The sequence below is a fragment of the Amia ocellicauda genome, unplaced genomic scaffold (genome assembly GCF_036373705.1).
Source record: "Amia ocellicauda isolate fAmiCal2 unplaced genomic scaffold, fAmiCal2.hap1 HAP1_SCAFFOLD_116, whole genome shotgun sequence".
In the NCBI taxonomy this organism is placed as follows: domain Eukaryota; kingdom Metazoa; phylum Chordata; class Actinopteri; order Amiiformes; family Amiidae; genus Amia; species Amia ocellicauda.
The window spans coordinates 145,001-150,000 of NW_027102681.1; the positions used below are offsets into that span (position 1 = coordinate 145,001).

The window sequence follows — 5,000 nt, forward strand, 5'->3', positions numbered from 1 at the left end:
AGGCTAGTATGGCCGTAAGCCAGGGAGGCTCTCCCTGACGCTCTACTTAAAGGGAAGGCAATATCCGTTTCTGCCGCTCATACTTGCAGTTGAACTGTCTCTCTACTCTAAAGTCCTGGACACACCAGCGCGCCGCAGACAGTCCCTGCTAACACGAAACGTTGTGGCAACGTTGTGCGTTAGCTGGGGTGCCACACCAGACCGGAACTATATATTACAAAACGAACACATTGTCTTGATAAAACAGCTGTAATTGAGTGCCTGACACGCCAGTCAAGCGCAATCTTGAGAAGGTGTGCATTTCAGTAAGGATTTCAATTGACATGCAGTATGAAACTGAAAGGAGGTTGCATCACTATGATGCATAACATTGCATGTATTGTATTTTCAAGTGTGTGCATTCATCCTGTTGTCATTTTGTTTTGAAAGCAGAAGAATCATTCAACAGGTTGCTGAGACAAATGTAAACCAGTAAAACATATGAAGAGAAACAAACCTTGAATATAAGTTCAGTTGTTTAAACATTTGACAAACTATGGTGAGGGGGTAAGAAAACACACAAATCCAGCAGCTCCTGTATTTCAATACACCAGAACCCAATATTATTGGCGAGTCGGGTAGTCCATCTTCACAGTTCGAGGGCAGGCATCATTTCAGTAATTTCATCCCGTTGCATTCACATCCGTGCCTTGAATGAGATTGAATGTGATCTTTGCTCTCAAGTATGTTCCCAAGTTTTACACTTTCGTGCTTTGCATGAATGGGAATGGAACCGTGTGTGTTGAATGAGGCTCCTTGTGAGCACTGAACTTTGTCCGGTGGAGTTCCTTTTTGTGTTGCTGTAATTGTGTCATTTCTCGATGAGAAAGATTAGGCAACATTTAGTCACTTCTAGCCATGATGCTCAATTTATTTACGAATGTACCCTAGTTACTAGGGACCGATTACGTTGGAGAACAAGATCTATTGTATGCCTGTGTATTTGGGGAAGTCAAATCTGAAATAATGATGAAATTGCGTGTATCCAAAGTTAAAACTCGTGATTTGTCGCCCTCTGGTGTGTAAAAGATGCAAAAGCTTACAGCACCTGGTATTCCCAGGCAGTCTCCCATCCAAGTACTGACCAGGCCCGAGCCTGCTTAGCTTCCGAGATCGGACGAGATCGGGCGTTTTCAGGCTAGTATGGCCGTAAGCCAGGGAGGCTGTCCCTGACGCTCTACTTAAAGGGAAGGCAATATCCGTTTCTGCCGCTCATACTTGCAGTTGAACTGTCTCTCTACTCTAAAGTCCGGGACACACCAGCGCGCCGCAGACAGTCCCTGCTAACACGAAACGTTGTGGCAACGTTGTGCGTTAGCTGGGGTGCCACACCAGACCGGAACTATATTTTACAAAACGAACACATTGTCTTGATAATACAGCTGTAATTGAGTGCCTGACACGCCAGTCAAGCGCAATCTTGAGAAGGTGTGCATTTCAATAAGGATTTCAATTGACATGCAGTATGAAACTGAAAGGAGGTTGCATCACTATGATGCATAACATTGCATGTATTGTATTTTCAAGTGTGTGCATTCATCCTGTTGTCATTTTGTTTTGAAAGCAGAAGAATCATTTTTGCTGAGGTTGCTGAGACAAATGTAAACCAGTAAAACATATGAAGAGAAACAAACCTTGAATATAAGTTCAGTTGTTTAAACATTTGACAAACTATGGTGAGGGGGTAAGAAAACACACAAATCCAGCAGCTCCTGTATTTCAATACACCAGAACCCAATATTATTGGCGAGTCGGGTAGTCCATCTTCACAGTTCGAGGGCAGGCATCATTTCAGTAATTTCATCCCGTTGCATTCACATCCGTGCCTTGAATGAGATTGAATGTGATCTTTGCTCTCAAGTATGTTCCCAAGTTTTACACTTTCGTGCTTTGCATGAATGGGAATGGAACCGTGTGTGTTGAATGAGGCTCCTTGTGAGCACTGAACTTTGTCCGGTGGAGTTCCTTTTTGTGTTGCTGTAATTGTGTCATTTCTCGATGAGAAAGATTAGGCAACATTTAGTCACTTCTAGCCATGATGCTCAATTTATTTACGAATGTACCCTAGTTACTAGGGACCGATTACGTTGGAGAACAAGATCTATTGTATGCCTGTGTATTTGGGGAAGTCAAATCTGAAATAATGATGAAATTGCGTGTATCCAAAGTTAAAACTCGTGATTTGTCGCCCTCTGGTGTGTAAAAGATGCAAAAGCTTACAGCACCTGGTATTCCCAGGCAGTCTCCCATCCAAGTACTGACCAGGCCCGAGCCTGCTTAGCTTCCGAGATCGGACGAGATCGGGCGTTTTCAGGCTAGTATGGCCGTAAGCCAGGGAGGCTGTCCCTGACGCTCTACTTAAAGGGAAGGCAATATCCGTTTCTGCCGCTCATACTTGCAGTTGAACTGTCTCTCTACTCTAAAGTCCGGGACACACCAGCGCGCCGCAGACAGTCCCTGCTAACACGAAACGTTGTGGCAACGTTGTGCGTTAGCTGGGGTGCCACACCAGACCGGAACTATATTTTACAAAACGAACACATTGTCTTGATAATACAGCTGTAATTGAGTGCCTGACACGCCAGTCAAGCGCAATCTTGAGAAGGTGTGCATTTCAGTAAGGATTTCAATTGACATGCAGTATGAAACTGAAAGGAGGTTAAATCACTATGATGCATAACATTGCATGTATTGTATTTTCAAGTGTGTGCATTCATCCTGTTGTCATTTTGTTTTGAAAGCAGAAGAATCATTTTTGCTGAGGTTGCTGAGACAAATGTAAACCAGTAAAACATATGAAGAGAAACAAACCTTGAATATAAGTTCAGTTGTTTAAACATTTGACAAACTATGGTGAGGGGGTAAGAAAACACACAAATCCAGCAGCTCCTGTATTTCAATACACCAGAACCCAATATTATTGGCGAGTCGGGTAGTCCATCATCACAGTTCGAGGGCAGGCATCATTTCAGTAATTTCATCCCGTTGCATTCACATCCGTGCCTTGAATGAGATTGAATGTGATCTTTGCTCTCAAGTATGTTCCCAAGTTTTACACTTTCGTGCTTTGCATGAATGGGAATGGAACCGTGTGTGTTGAATGAGGCTCCTTGTGAGCACTGAACTTTGTCCGGTGGAGTTCCTTTTTGTGTTGCTGTAATTGTGTCATTTCTCGATGAGAAAGATTAGGCAACATTTAGTCACTTCTAGCCATGATGCTCAATTTATTTACGAATGTACCCTAGTTACTAGGGACCGTTTACGTTGGAGAACAAGATCTATTGTATGCCTGTGTATTTGGGGAAGTAAAATCTGAAATAATGATGAAATTGTGTGTATCCAAAGTTAAAACTCGTGATTTGTCGCCCTCTGGTGTGTAAAAGGTGCAAAAGCTTACAGCACCTGGTATTCCCAGGCGGTCTCCCATCCAAGTACTGACCAGGCCCGAGCCCGCTTGGCTTCCGAGATCGGATGAGATCGGGCGTATTCAGGCTAGTATGGCCGTAAGCCAGGGAGGCTGTCCCTGACGCTCTACTTAAAGGGAAGGCAATATCCGTTTCTGCCGTTCATACTTACAGTTGAACTGTCTCTCTACTCTAAAGCCCGGGACACACCAGCGCGCCGCAGCCAGCCCCTGCTAACACGCCACGTTGTGGCAACATTGTGGCAATGTTGTGCGTTAGCTGGGGTGCCACACCAGACCGGAACTATATATTACAAAACGAACACATTGTCTTGATAAAACAGCTGTGATTGAGTGCCTGACACGCCAGTCAAGCGCAATCTTGAGAAGGTGTGCATTTCAGTAAGGATTTCAATTGACATGCAGTATGAAACTGAAAGGAGGTTGCATCACTATGATGCATAACATTGCATGTATTGTATTTTCAAGTGTGTGCATTCATCCTGTTGTCATTTTGTTTTGAAAGCAGAAGAATCATTCAACAGGTTGCTGAGACAAATGTAAACCAGTAAAACATATGAAGAGAAACAAACCTTGAATATAAGTTCAGTTGTTTAAACATTTGACAAACTATGGTGAGGGGGTAAGAAAACACACAAATCCAGCAGCTCCTGTATTTCAATACACCAGAACCCAATATTATTGGCGAGTCGGGTAGTCCATCATCACAGTTCGAGGGCAGGCATCATTTCAGTAATTTCATCCCGTTGCATTCACATCCGTGCCTTGAATGAGATTGAATGTGATCTTTGCTCTCAAGTATGTTCCCAAGTTTTACACTTTCGTGCTTTGCATGAATGGGAATGGAACCGTGTGTGTTGAATGAGGCTCCTTGTGAGCACTGAACTTTGTCCGGTGGAGTTCCTTTTTGTGTTGCTGTAATTGTGTCATTTCTCGATGAGAAAGATTAGGCAACATTTAGTCACTTCTAGCCATGATGCTCAATTTATTTACGAATGTACCCTAGTTACTAGGGACCGTTTACGTTGGAGAACAAGATCTATTGTATGCCTGTGTATTTGGGGAAGTCAAATCTGAAATAATGATGAAATTGCGTGTATCCAAAGTTAAGACTCGTGATTTGTCGCCCTCTGGTGTGTAAAAGATGCAAAAGCTTACAGCACCTGGTATTCCCAGGCGGTCTCCCATCCAAGTACTGACCAGGCCCGAGCCTGCTTAGCTTCCGAGATTGGACGAGATCGGGCGTATTCAGGCTAGTATGGCCGAAAGCCAGGGAGGTTGTCCCTGACGCTCTACTTAAAGGGAAGGCAATATCCGTTTCTGCCGCTCATACTTGCAGTTGAACTGTCTCTCTACTCTAAAGTCCGGGACACACCAGCGCGCCGCAGACAGTCCCTGCTAACACGAAACGTTGTGGCAACGTTGTGCGTTAGCTGGGGTGCCACACCAGACCGGAACTATATTTTACAAAACGAACACATTGTCTTGATAATACAGCTGTAATTGAGTGCCTGACACGCCAGTCAAGCGCAATCTT

General features: G+C 44.0%; 5 non-coding genes across 5 annotated transcripts in view; all 5 read right to left on the reverse strand.

The window, feature by feature from the left end:
• LOC136721558 (5S ribosomal RNA) overlaps positions 1-20 on the reverse strand; it is a 119-nt gene extending 99 nt beyond the window's left edge. The window contains exon 1 of the ribosomal RNA XR_010806081.1: positions 1-20. This exon is cut by the window's left edge and continues 99 nt beyond it. This is a non-coding gene — a ribosomal RNA (5S ribosomal RNA).
• A 1,055-nt stretch (positions 21-1,075) lies between these two features.
• Positions 1,076-1,194, reverse strand: LOC136721389 (5S ribosomal RNA). The gene has a single exon (XR_010805945.1). It is a non-coding gene; the product is annotated as a 5S ribosomal RNA (ribosomal RNA).
• Positions 1,195-2,252: 1,058 nt separating this feature from the next.
• On the reverse strand, positions 2,253-2,371 carry LOC136721391 (5S ribosomal RNA). The gene has a single exon (XR_010805946.1). It is a non-coding gene; the product is annotated as a 5S ribosomal RNA (ribosomal RNA).
• A 1,058-nt stretch (positions 2,372-3,429) lies between these two features.
• On the reverse strand, positions 3,430-3,548 carry LOC136721408 (5S ribosomal RNA). The gene has a single exon (XR_010805962.1). It is a non-coding gene; the product is annotated as a 5S ribosomal RNA (ribosomal RNA).
• A 1,066-nt stretch (positions 3,549-4,614) lies between these two features.
• Positions 4,615-4,733, reverse strand: LOC136721491 (5S ribosomal RNA). The gene has a single exon (XR_010806036.1). It is a non-coding gene; the product is annotated as a 5S ribosomal RNA (ribosomal RNA).
• Positions 4,734-5,000: the final 267 nt, after the last annotated feature.